We start from the raw sequence: 14,698 nt of genomic DNA, 5'->3' as shown, positions 1-14,698 counted from the left end.
TTTCCTTTCCTTTCCTTTCCTTTCCTTTCCTTTCCTTTCCTTTCCTTTCCTTTCCTTTCTTTTTTCCTTTTCTTCCATTTTTTTCTGAAATTTTTAAAGATATTTGTTTTATCCAAGGAGTTCTGAAATTTCACTAGGATGTATTTAGGCATGGGTATTTGTTTTTCTATCTATCTGGCTTATACAGGTCTTTGACTTAAAAAAGTATCTGGAATTTGAATTTTCTGGATCTATCCTCCATGCTTCAACTTTTCTCACATATTTTCCAGATTTTTCTTTTATTTCTAGGAAATTTTATTTCCAGAACACTCAGTCTTCAGAAAATCTGTTCTTCTTCTTTTTTTAATTATTATTTTAAGAATACTTTCCTATTCATTGATTGTTCCTTTTTCATAATGGCCACTTATTTTATGAATGCAATCTATTCTTGAATATCTTTAAGAATCCTACTTGGAATTTTTTTCAAATTCTCCTCTGCTCCCTATATTATCTCTGTTTCTCTGGGCTCTGTTGTTTAAACGTATTAGTTCTGGACCTTCTTTTAGGCTCTGGGGTTTTCTCACATACTCATGAATCACAATCCACAAATAAAGAACTCTGTGGATTAATAGGGATGGCTGGTCTTGGTTTCCCTTTTAGTCATGAATATCTGTTTCCCCAACAAATGTCTACTTAAATAACTGCTTTAAAATTTTCGTTTGCTAGTTGCAACATCCTTGTCATCTCTGGACCCGTCTTGATTGTCTTTTCTCCCATGTATGGGTTATGTTTTCCTGTTGCTTTGAATATAATTTTGGATAGTGTCTTAGACATTGTGAATGATATATTGTAGAGACTCTGGATTTCATCGTGTTCCTCGAGCTGTCAGTTAAATTGACTAAAATCAAACTACAGTCTCCCCTACAATGGACAGCAGCTCAAATCTCAGCTCAGTTCTTTTAGCCTAAATAAGGCTGCTTGGAGTCTTCCCTGTCTATAGATAGTTAAGCTATGGGGTCAGCCATAGAGTTGGGGCAGAGTTTATACACAGAACTTAGGGCTTCTCCTCTCTGGCTTTCAATTGGGGGGAATTTCCTTCTCACTTTTAAGAGACTATGGGTGCCCACCCCCCAAACTCTGTCCTCTGGTGGTTCAAGTGGGTAAGATTATATTTTGTTTTGTTTTCCCTGTATTTTAACCATTCCATCCCCACACTCTGCCCCTGCATGGCATGAACTTGAGGCTGCACTTGGACTAAAGGCCATAACAAAATAAAACTAGCCTAGCAGCTATTCCCTTTTTCCAAATGCTGATTCCCCTCCAGAATCTGCCTGGTTTTGATTGCTCCCAAGTACATTTAGTTAGTTGTATTTTATATTTTTCCCTAAGAGTTTATAGTTGTTACCTGTGGAAATTACCTTGATAAGAGGTACATAATCACAGATGGAAGTGAATGCTCTCATTTGAATGGGAAGGCCTGATCTGAATTTCTGTGGGAGGGCAAGAGCTATAGCATAGGTGCCCAGTAGTGTCTGTGGGCAGGAAAGTGGCATGTCAGCTAATGACATATCAAAAAATTAAGACTTTACTCTTGGCTGGGGTGACTGCTTCTGTGTATGTATCTCCTGGGTGGAATGGCCTTAACTTTAAAAAATGTTCCCTCCACTCTCTCTTTAAAATAAAATAAATTTTTTTAATTTTTTTTAAATGTTTATTTATTTTCGAGAGAGACAGAGACAGAATGCGAGTGGGTTAGGGGCAGAGAGAGAAGGAGACACAGAATCAGAAGCAGGCTCCAGACTCTGAGCTGTTAGCACAGAGCCTGACATGGGGCTCAAGCTCAAGAGCTGTGAGATCATGACCTGAGCCAAAGTCAGATGCTTAACTGCCTGAGCCACCCAGGTGCCCCATAAAATAAAATAATATTTTATAAAGGGGACCTGGGTGCCTCAGTTGGTTAAGTGGCCAACTCTGGATTTTGGCTCAGGTCATGGTCCCAAAGTTGTGAGATCAAGCCCTGTGTCCGACTCCACACTCAGCATGAAGCCTGCTTGGGATTCTCTCTCCCTTTGCCCTTCCTCTGCTTGTGCATGCATGCTTGCACTTTTTCGCTCTCTAAAATAAAATAAAATAAATAAAATAAAATAACATAAATAAATAAAATAAAATAAAATAAAACAAAACAAAATAAAATAAAAGCAGGAGGGGCGCCTGGGTGGCTTAGTCGGTTGAGTGTCCGACTTCGGCCCAGGTCATGATCTTGCGGTCCGTGGGTTTGAGCCCCGCATCGGTCTCTGTGCTGACAGCTCAGAGCCTGGAGCCTGTTTCGGATTCTGTGTCTCCCTCTCTCTCTGACCCTCCCCTGTTCATGCTCTGTCTCTCTCTCTCAAAAATGGATAAACATTAAAAAAAAATTAAAATAAATAAAATAAATAAATAAAAGCAGGAAAGAGTATCCAATGGAAAAAAAAGTCTCTTTAACAAATGGTGCTGGGAGAACTGGACAGCAACATGCAGAAGAATGAAACTAGACCACTTTCTTATACTATACACCAAAATAAACTCAAAATGGATGAAAGACCTGAATGTGAGACAGGAAACCATCAAAACCCTAGAGGAAAAAGCAGGCAACAACCTCTTTGACCTCAGCCGCAGCAAATTCTTACTCGACAGATCTCCAAAGGCAAGGGAATCAAAAGCAAAAATGAACCATTGGGACCTCATCAAGATAAAAAGCTGCACTGCAAAGGAAACAATCAACAAAACTAAAAGACAACTGACGGAATGGGAAAATATATTTGCAAATGACATATCGTTTAAAGGGCTAGTATCCAAAATCTATAAAGAACTCACCAAACTCCACACCTGAAAAACAAATAATCCAATGAGGAAATGGGCAGAAGACATGAAGACATGAAGACAGAAGACGTTTTTCCAAAGAAGACATCCAGATGGCCAACAGACACATGAAACAATGCTCAATGTCAGTTATCATCAGGGAAATACAAATCAAAGCCACAGTTAGATAACCACCTCACACTGGTCAGAGTGGCTAAAATGAACAAATCAGGAGACTATATATGCTGGCGAGGATGTAGAGAAACGGGAACCCTCTTGCACTGTTGGTGGGAATGCAAACTGGCGCAGCCACTCTAGAACACAGTGTGAAGGTTCCTCCAAAAGTTAAAAATAGAACTACCCTATGACCCAGCAATCACACTGCTAGGAATTTACCCAAGGGATACAGGAGTACTGATACACAGGGGCACATGTACCCCAATGTTTATAGCAAATAGCCAAATTATGGAAAGAGCCTAAATGTCCACCAACTGATGAATGGAGAAAGAAGATGTGGTTTATATATACAATGGAATACTACTTGACAATGAGAAAGAATGAAATCTTTGCAGCAATGTGGATGGAACTGGAGGGTAGTATGCTAAGTGAAATAAGTCAGTCAGAGGAAGACAGATACCATGTGTTTTCACTCATATGTGGATCTTGAAAAACTTAACAGAAAACCGTGGGTGAAGTGAAGGGAGGAAAAAAGTTATAAACAGAGAGGGAGGGAGGCAAACCATAAGAGACTCTTAAATACAGAGAACAAACTGAGGGTTGATGAGGGGTTCGGGGAGAGGGGAAAGTGGGTGATGGCATTGAGGAGGGCACTTGCTGGGATGAGCACTGGGTGTTGTTTGGAAGCCAATATGACAATAAATTCTATTTAAAACATAATAATAAATTAAAAATAAATAAAAGAAAATAAATTAAAATTTCACTCCATGTCTGTGATGTAAGTCCTGAGTTATCTCAACATCTACTCTGTTTTTCTTTCTGGGCACAGCAGCCACACAAGGTGTCCTCCCAAATGAGCACCCTCTTTCCAAAGACAGCACTCCTCGAAGATTTTATCTGGGGGGGGGGGGGGGGGGGGCAGTCACCCTATATATGAGAAAGGAGTGGGATGTGCAGCTGATAGAGAATGTGTTCCTTAGCTACTTGGGCAAGTACTTCACAGTTCCCTAATGATCTATGAGATGATCCAAGCTCCCACCTTCTCTGTGGCTCCCTCAGAAAGAATCATGTTCATCTCTTGTGGGTCTGACTATAATTTCCCTGTTTTGACTTCTTCATCAGTTCAATCATATCTGCCTATCTTTGAAGAATTTCTTAAAATATCTGACCTGCCACTGTCACTCTCTAGCACTGTTATGATTTCATTCTTATTTTTAACATCTTTTATATGACTTCAGTACAACTTTGGGAGGAAGGGAAGTCAGATGCAATGGATTTTTTTTCCCTAAACAGGAAACTCTAAGTTTGTTTTTTTAGCAAAGGAGTCTATAATTGTGTCTGTCAAAGTTAAGGAAGTGAGCCAAGCCATTCAGTGAAGGGAAAAAAAAAAAAAAAGACTTAACACTATGTACACAATTTAATCTCACCAACATTTGCTAAGTGCCTGCTCTTAGAATGAAGTAGGGTCCCTAGTTGCTCTCATATTTTTCAAAGGGAATCTTAACTCAAGGAAAGGTTAAGTACCATTGTGCCATGATTTGACATAGGGAATACAGTACTGAATTATTTATAGACCCTGCCTTTATAAAGCTCACAGCTAAATAATTTCTCTAACCGGGCTTTTCTGTTTTTACTAGCTTATATCGTTTTTCCTTTAGAGTGCCTCAAGGACTTGGCCTTTCCTATATAGTGCCGTCACCAAATTTTGCCCTCGAGCATATGTCTGGTTTTAAACCACACGGTCTCCTCCTCCTTCCAGTTAATTTTGCATAAAACATACATATTCCCCCTGAAGGAATCTGGACTGCCTTGCCAAGAAGGGGCCTGGCAGGCTTCCAGGGTATCATCAGGAGAAACCTGGGAGACTTGATAACTGGTAAATGAAGGACTCCATAGGCAACCACACCCAATAGGGACTGATGGGTGTCTCCAGCTTAAAGCTGCTGCCTCAGAAAGAGTTTTGGGAGGTGGGTTCCCTCCACCCCAGAGGTTATGCAGATGGTTCAGGACTGACTCAAACCCCACAGGCCTGGAGTGCCCTGGCTCCCCCTGGGGAGCTGTTCCTCATGTATGAGCTGCACATGTCAGTGTAGCCAGGGACCTGGAACAGGACATCTATAGGGAGAGGTAGGGTCACAGGAGAGGGTAATTGGGAGTACGTGCATCTGCCTTACCCAAGACATCACCTCCACAAATGCACAGATTCCCCCTGAAAGCAGAGCTGGAGAAATCTGGACTGGCTAGCCAGAGTGGGGGTATGCAGGGTGGTCAGAGCACCCTCCAAAAAGAGACACTTGATGGCTGGAGACGTTGATACTCCACCAAGCAGCTAGTCCAAATTGGGGCTATTGCCAACTTAAAGTTGTAGACTCAGAAAGATTTGGGGGAGTTGGCCTTCCTCCTCCCTGTAGGCCAGGCAGGTGGTGGGGCTCATTCCAGGGCTCACCAGGCCTGGAGTGCCCCCTGCAGTCTAAGGCCAAATGACAAGGTGTGTTTACACATGCACACACCATGCAGGTCAAGGTAGCCAGGGACCTGGAACAGGGCAGGTGTAGCGGTAGGCTGGCTCAAAAGAGAAGGCTGTTTAGGGTATCTGGTATCATCCTAAGTCCAGTCTTAACCCACACAAATGCACATATTCTCCCTGAAGGTAAAGCTGGAAGAATCTGGACTGCCTTGCCAATATGAGGCCTGGAGGTAGCCTTTAGTGAGAGACACCTGGGAGCCTTGATCATTGGTATGCCCTGGACCCTATCAGGCAGCGCCCAAATGGGGACTGCCTGTGGGCAATCTAAACTGCCTCTTAAGAAAGAATTTGGGGTGGTGTGCTCCCTCTGCCCTGGAAGCTAGGTGGATGATTCTGGACCGGCTGGAATCCACAGGCCCAGAGGGCTCAGGATTCCCAAAGCAGGCTGATGAGCTGCGTACTGTGCCCCCAGGTCAGGGTAGCCAGGGCCAGACCTGGAAGACGGCAAGTGTCTGGAGAGGCCAGGTCTCACGGGAGTGTGCTGTTGGGAGTACAAGGTATGTGCCTGATTCCAAGTCCTAACCAACACAAATGCATATACAGGCATACCTCAGAGATATTGAGGTTCCGTTCCAGTACCTGTAACAAAGCAAATATTGTATTGAAGTGAGTCAATTTAATTTTTTGGTTTCCCAAGGCATATAAAAGTTATATTTACACTATACCGCAGTCTATTAAGTGTGCAATAGCATTATGTCTAAAAAAAAAAAGAAAAACCAACGTACTTGGTTGGAATACTTGATTGTTGAAAAATGCTAACCATCATCTGAGATGTCAGTGAGTCATAACCACTGTTCACAGATCACCGTAACAAATATAATAATACTGAAAAGGTTTGAAATATTGTGAGAATTACCAAAATGTGACACAGAGACATGGAGTAAGCAAATGATGTTGGAAAGACAGCACCGGCGATTTGTTCAATGCAGGGTTGCCACAAACTTTCAATTTTTAAAAAACAGTATCTACAAAGCACAATAAAATGAGGAATGCCTGTATTCTTAAGATTCTTTTCTGCCCCTTATTCAAGAATATACATTGGTTTGATTCAAACTAGGTTCTCTATAAATACTTGTTGATTGACCCAACCAATATTACTGTTGGTACTGACTGTATCACGTTTGATCAATTTCAAGCCGGAGGGGTTTCATGAAGCCCCGCCTCAAATTCACTGATTATAGGGACATTCCCGAAGTGTAACTAAACTAGCAGTTCTTAAACTTCAGTGTGCTGAAGAATCTACAAGGATTCAGATTCCCAGTCCTCACTCCTAGAAATGCTGATTTAGTAAATCCAGAAATCTGCCTTTTTAGCTGGTTATCACACCTGATTGTGCTGTAGGCAGTTCCTGACCTTCTTTGGAGAAATCCTGCTGTAAACTACGCAAGACCCCCTCAGGGTGAGCAGGATACTCACCTGTTACTTCAGGTTTATCTACTTCATCTGTGAAGTAGCTCAGAGGTCTAAAACAGTGCCTTCATTAAATAGACATTGAAAATAGACTATTGTAATTAAATAGTACTTTCAAAATAAGAATCAAAGAAGAAATTGGAAACAAGCTCATATTCTGAAACATAGTTTTAATAAGTCTTGCCTGAAGAATAGAAGAAATTAAAGAATTAAGGCCTATTAATTTACAATTAAAATTGTGGTCTTGAGAACAAAGAGCGATGCCTCCTCAAAAAGGTCAGCCATTCTCAGGGCACCTGGGTGGCTCAGTTGGTTAAGCATCTGATCAGCTCAGGTCTTCGGGTCATGATCTCACAGGGTTCCTGAGTTCAGTCTTGCTGCTGTCAGCACAGAGCCCCCTTCTGATTCTCAAGCCTCTGTCTCCTTCTCTCTGCCCCTTCCCTGTTCATGCTCTCAAAAAAAAAAGTCAGCCATTCTCAATCTGTGGTTTACAAATTAACTCATTTTATTACTAAACAAATAGAAATATGCTTACAGTGATCATATTTTCCAGGCCCAAACATAGGAAAAATAAATTTACAATGCAATAAAATATTTGAAACAATAACTTCCCTGAAAAGCCTGGGACAAGTCATAATCTTGCCAAGGTAAGTAACATACCAAAGAAAATTTAAAGTCAAACTTTAATATGTAACTCATTGTTGTTACATCTTCTAGAACTACTTCCTGTTTATCTTCCACCCCCTTACATATGTTGTACAAAGCAAATCATACTTGAAATAAATAAGATGGATGGAGGAAAATAAAACATGTATGTCTCTCCTTCAATCTTTAGAAGTGTGTTTTTATTTTTTTTTCCTTTCTTCCCCTTTTCTGTCCCTGTCTTCTCACATCTATGTCTAATCTACGTATAATTAACTTATTTTAAGTTTTTATAGAAGAGGAGCCAAGTCTTTTAAGCCAAATTTTTGCCAAGTGCTTATTGTTAGAAGTTACCATTCTTAGTGAAGTAACTCAAGAGGAATTTTATTCAATACCAGTATCAAACATGGGAGACAAAAAGAATAAAATAGTGGAGCCAGATTTCATGGTTTCAAATCCATGCTCTGCTACTTACTAGCCATATGACCCTGGGCAAGTTATTTAATGTTCCTGTGCCTCAGATGCCTCACCTGTAAAATGGCAATAATTATAGTACCTACCTCACAGGATTGTTATAGGAATAAACAGGTTAATATTTGTAAAGTGCCAGGAACAGTGCCTGGCACATAGTAAACAACATAAAGAGGGTTTGTTAAATAAAATATGGAATGAAAAGACAGGAATTTATCATTTCCATCTAAAAACATTATCATTTTGAATTTTATAAAGTAAAAAGAAATAACCATGAGATGTCGTTTTTCATTAGCTCTCTGTATATTCTCAAAAGCATGGGTTTTTTTTTTCAGTCTTATTATACCACATCTTGAAGTGACAGCTATTATTAAAATGATGGAAGTTTCATCTGGTGGAGAAATAAGAAAACTTGAGATCTTATTAAAAATGTTACTTTGGTTGAGGATTTACTTCTGAGAGAACGTAATACTCTTAATATTCTCCGGAAAAATCAAAGCAACTAGACATTACCGCAAGGTCAATTGTAATAGAATGCCGAGAAAAGAAAAGCCATTAAAGCATGAAGAAAGATTCCACAGGGAAGCCGGCTTAAGTTATTACCAATTCATTGTGAAGATAAGTATTGTAAACAAACAGAACACAAGCAAATGGTTTTCTAAAAATGTGTTATCTTGTTAATGATAAAATAGAATAATTTCAAGCAGACTAATATTGAGTGTAGGTGGTAGATATCTTTCTTTAATCTCTGGCTATGACTTAACTTCTTTCTTATAATCATAGAAGTCAGTTATCTCCTCTGTGCCCAGGCTTCATTGACCTCAATGGAGCAGACATGACCATTGCTCCAACACTGAGCAGGCTGCTGGTGAATGGGGGTCCTTCAGTAACTGGATGATTTCAAGCAGGGTCCAGTCGTCCACATGATCAGACTATGGACCAGCTTTTCCAGGTGGCATTTGTCTTCTCTCTCTGATAAGCCAGCAGAAAACCATGAATGGCCCTTTCCCACAGCATGTGAATCCTGGGTACAGTGGACTAGGAAATTATCCAAGTTACTAAAACAGCCACTTTGTTCATCTTCTTTTCCTTTCTACCCAGATCACCTTCCTGGCCTCTTGAGGGTGACATTCATGTGCAAAATTACCTCCCTTGGTTTTCTGAAAGACTGACAGGAACAAATGGAGATGAGAAAAGCATTTATAATGCTTTTAATGCAATGATGTTTCCAAACATAAGACATTAAGAAGCTGTTATTTTCATAATTTAAACATTTCATATATATGTATATATATGAATTATATGTATGAATTATATATATATGAATTACATATATATGAGTTATATATATAATTCCAAAGAAGTTACTCTTTGTTAAAAGGTGGAAAAGTACCCATATGGATGGTAATATGAGACCTTGGAATACCCTAGTTTCATTAAAGCAATGGATGAAACATCCCTGTGGTCAACAAATAAATTTTTTACATTCATTTAACAAACACTTATATGGCACCACTTACTATGTGCTAGTCCTGTGAGGTAGGTACTAATAATAACATCATGCCCATTTTACAGATGGGGAGACTGAGGCTAAGTAATCGGCCTACAGTCACAGAACTGGAACGTGGCAAGGATGGGATCTCAGCCCACAGTGTCTTATTCTAGACACTGCACATTTAAACTGCTACGCTACACTTGCCTTCCTTTGAGGAAAAGCACTCAGGTAAGATTCTCAGAAAATCACATCTCATTCTTATTTTATTGTTTTACTTCTATCCAAGATATCTCACTTGTGTGGTATCAATGCCTAAAGGAAAATGACTGCTAAGATGATATGTGAGTCCTACTCTAGTAGAGTATCATTTTATTTTGATAATTTCAAACTTGATATCTCTTGAATAAATTAACTTGGGGTTGTTTTGTTTTTGTTTATGTTCTTACACTTTTTTAGGAAAATAATATTCCTATCTGGCCATTTCAAAATCCCTGAAAGATTTGGGAAGTAACTCTATACTCACAAAATATGTAATTCTCTTGACTAAATTTGACCTGCCACAATTACATAGACACGTAAGTGCAGTCAGATATGAAGGTAAGATTTGATACTCTCACGATTTTATGAATGACATATTGGGGCTCAGATATTCACGTCAACAATTTAATATGTTGATAAAAATAATCAGGTGTTTATTAATGACTCAGATCTCCCTTAGCCCCACCTAACAAAAACTTAGTGCTGAAAACTCCGAGTTGTCAGATCTCCCCCTAGTTTCCATGCTGCAAAGTCACTGCCAAATCATGTCATCACAACTGAATAGCTGAGTAGTATTGAAAGTCCATTGTAAGCTCCTCAAAAAGTGATCAACCTCGGCATCAACACACACACACACACACACACACACACACACACACACACAAAACCAATAAGGACAAGTTTCCAGAAACCAGAGCACATGACAATAAAGTTAGTCAACCTAATGAGAATTTACTTTTACCAAAGTAACACATTAATTTTGTAGACCAGTGTTTTGTAGACCATAATTAATGATCCTTTTCAGGGAAACATGCTGAAATAAAAATCTTACTGCTTGCCCCATTGAAGACGCATTGCCCTTTTGGAAGGCACATGTAGATTCTAAATGGTGTTGCCTATTTTAGAGTGGTCAAACACAAAATAAATTAACTCAAAGAATTGCTGGTATTGGATGCTGATTGAGTGAATATGAATAAATGACCCCATATCTGTATTCCTCTCTCCTTTGTACACTGCTGGATTTGCAATGCTTGCATGTCCATTTCAGCCCTTTTAGTTCCATCCTCACCATTTGGGCCATTGCTATTCCCATTTATGGCTTCATGTATCTTTCAACTAACCCCTTGTAAAATCTCATACTATCCTATGTGTGAGCCCAGAACTGCTGGCTATCAATATTCTAATATACATTAAGCCAAATATAAACTACCATAGTCATAAGAAGTTGATATATGCACTATCTGAAATCACATGTGGCACATAGGTATTTTAGGAACCACTTAAATAATTCAAGAGTCACTGAAAGTAGTTCAAGAGAGATCCATTTGGTCCTCAGTGGGACATCTGTGTGCCAAACAATGTTTCAAATGTATTAATTCATCAAAATCTCATTATACTCCTATGAGGGGGGCAGGGGAATGCTATTTTATTCCTAGTTCACAGATGTGTAAACTGAGGCACAGAGAGATTAAGTCACATGTCTTCGTCACATAGCAAGCCCTGTGGTGGAGCCAGATCTCACTTATGACATGTTGACTTCGGAGCCAGTGCTCACAGCCATGATGCAATATTGCCCCTCTGAGCCTGTCACCAGGCCCAGTCCAAGTGTTTGTGTGCACCAGAGATTGCTTCCAGCACAACTACACCATTTGAATTGTCATTTCCATTATCCTCTCTCTAATCCTCTTATACTCCTCCCTGGAGCGAGTGTAACCTCTGAGAATCTTTGGAAACCAAGCCAGGAGTCAGCATTTGGGGAGGATCCTGGGGCTAATCTGAGATCTCAGAAAGCAGGTTGGGTCCCTTAGAACCTGAGGTCATTTATTGGACAATATAGTTTGATCCCATGATGTTACTTCCTGTGGTTCTTTAACAACAGCAAAATGCTATGCAAGCCTCAATATGTCAACAGTTCCTGAGTCCCCTGTTTATGCCTGTCAATTTGCTAATGAACGTGAAGGATACAAAGGACACATGGAACATGGTCATGGTCCTCTATTCCATCTGTTACTCCCTAACAAACGACCCCAGATTTTAGTGGCTTGAAACAGGCATTTTATTTTGCTCACAATTTTATAGGTCAGGAATTCTGGAATAGCTCAGAGGATCAATTCACCTTTGATCCACATGGCATCAAGTAGGGTGGCTTAGAGTAAAGGATCCACTTCCAAGATGGCTTCTTCACTCAAGTGTCTGGTGCTTCAGTGTTCCTTGGTCACTTTTTCTCTCCACATGGCGTTTCATCCTCCAGGGCCTCTTCATAGGGCTTAGGTTTTTCATAGCATGGTGGTCTAGGTTAATCGCACTTCTTACATGGTGTCTTACCTCTATGAGGAGCAAAGCAGAAGCTGACGGAGCAGTTAAGACCCATGCTCAGACTGGTATGGCACCACTTCTAACATATTCTGTTGGTCAACACTGGCACAGGCAGATTCAAGGGAGTGCAGAAATAGCTCCCTCTTGAAGAGGGAATGTCAAGGTCATAGACTGAAAGAGCGTGTGGGGGTGGGAAATACTGCTGCCACCATCTTGGGAACACGCAGTCCACCACATCTGAAAGAGCTTTTACTCTAAGTCAGGGATTCATAAATAGGAGTCCCTGCATAAAACTCGGGAGGTCTTTGAACTTAGAAGGAAAAATTATATTTTTATTCTCCCTAGTCTCTAACTAAACTTTAGCATTTTTTCTCCATTTTGAATATAAGCACAAACTCAAGTGTTTATAGAAACACATGTGATTTTGTTATCAAAATAAATCATATATGTTTTTATAGCACATTCAGTTGTTACAGATATCTCAAAATATCATTTATACACATCACTGTTTTGAAATTATAGTAGATATAAAATCCTCCACTAAATCTTACTTAAGGTGTTCATAAAGAAGCAATATATTACTCTATTACAATTGTGTTTTTTAGCATTTTGGTAACTACAGCTCAATTTTAAAAGTCTCTTTTATAATCTTACATATTTTATTTTAAACATTTAAAAACATTATTCTGAAAAGCAGTCTAGACTGTACCAGAAAGCCAGAAGTTTCATGACCCAAAAGAAAGTTCAAGATTTCCTACCTTAGATGAAGATCAAAACATTAAATATATAAATGCAAACTAATTAGAGAAACCCTACATAATGGTATCATCTAATGTTGAATGTTGTAGCACAGGCTTTAAGTATTACAGGATTTCCTCCTCCTGATGCTTCAATCTGATTCAAGACACCATGTTTTTTGATGATTTTTGACAGTTGTATATACTCATATAAACATGATACAAGAGGAATTCAAACAAAACAAGGGACACCTGAGTGACTCAGTCAGTTGAGTCAGCTTCAACTCAGGTCATGATCTCATGGTTCATGCGTTCGAGCCCCACATTGAGCTGTCAGGGCTCTGTGCTGAGAGCTCAGAGCCTGAAGCCTGCTTTGGATTCTGTGTCTCCCTCTCTCTCTGTGCTCCTCCCCCACCCATGCTCTGTCTCTGTCTCCAAAAATAAATAAATAAACATTAAAAAACAACCCAAACAGCAGCAGATCTTCAAGAAATTTCTTAACTCCTAGTGTATAGAGAATATCCTAAGTTTCCAGAGAGGGAAAAATATGTCCTACAAGGGAACAAGAATGTGATTTCATCTTAGAATCCCTGGATGCAGTAGCTTCAACCCTCTGAGAAAAATAATTATGAAACTTTACATTCTATACGTAGGAAACATGTCAATCGAGAGGCAAAATAAAGTCACTTCAGACATGTAAAATTTCGAAAGGTTTATTTCTGATGCACGCTTTCAAGAAAATTACTGGAAGATATTCTCAGCTAAAACAAGAATAAAATCCAAGAAAGGTAAAGGTTTGAGATCCAAGAACACTGGCTTCAACCCAAGATCAGGGTAAAAGGAAGTCAGGATGAGGCTGGCATCCAGCCCAGAGAGTAGCTGGTCCAGATTGAAAAAAGAAGGCAGAAGGTGCTGCAAAATATATCTTCAATAATTACATTGTATCTTTTACCATGGATATGTTTTAAGAAGACAGAGGATCTGACTGACTTGATGAAGACATATGACCAAAAAAATGTAAAAATAAGGGTACTGAAATCATTGAATAATGAGCAATATTAACTAATCACAATAATGGAAATACTGTATATTGATATTACCAATTTGATTATTTTTTAAACGTTTACTGATTCATTTTTGAGAGAGAGAGAGAGAGCACGCATGCGGAGGAGGGGCAGAGAAACAGGAGACAGAGAATCCCAAGCAGGCTTTGCACTGTCAGCGCAGAGACTGACTTGAGGCTCAAACTCACAAACTGAGACCATGACCTGAGCTGAAATCAACAGATGCTTAACTGACTGAGCCACCCAGGCGCCCAATATTACCAATTTTAGATTCGACCAACAAACAAAGCATACAAGGATGAATTATGATTACAGATGAGATGATGAATGTTCCCAAGTTTGGAGTAGGTTACAGATAGAAAAGTGGAAAAAGAGGCAAAAGGAAGAATAGGAGTCCTAAGTTACTCATGTTATTAACAATAGCTAAAACACTGAGTACTTACTGTGAGCTCATTCCAAGAGATAAACATGAATTAATTCATCTAATTTTCCACAATGAGGAAACTGAAGCACAAAGGAGTACCTAACTTGTTATCATCTGTTGCTTCTTCATGGAAAGTCAAAAAGGTACAAGAGATACTTTGTGATGGATCTAGAGAATAGGAGATTTATATATATAATTTCTAGAAACCATAATATACCTACCAGAGGTATAATGGCATAAAAGTGGGTATGTATATGACAATGGTGATTTTTATAACTCTAGAGGAATTAAATCAGTTTTTACAGGTTTGTGAATAGGCAGCCCAATGAGGGGGAAAGTATAAATTCCAGAAGTATGCAC

This window comes from Panthera uncia, chromosome C2 (assembly GCF_023721935.1).
Source record: "Panthera uncia isolate 11264 chromosome C2, Puncia_PCG_1.0, whole genome shotgun sequence".
Classification (NCBI taxonomy): domain Eukaryota; kingdom Metazoa; phylum Chordata; class Mammalia; order Carnivora; family Felidae; genus Panthera; species Panthera uncia.
This window is presented reverse-complemented; position numbering follows the sequence as displayed.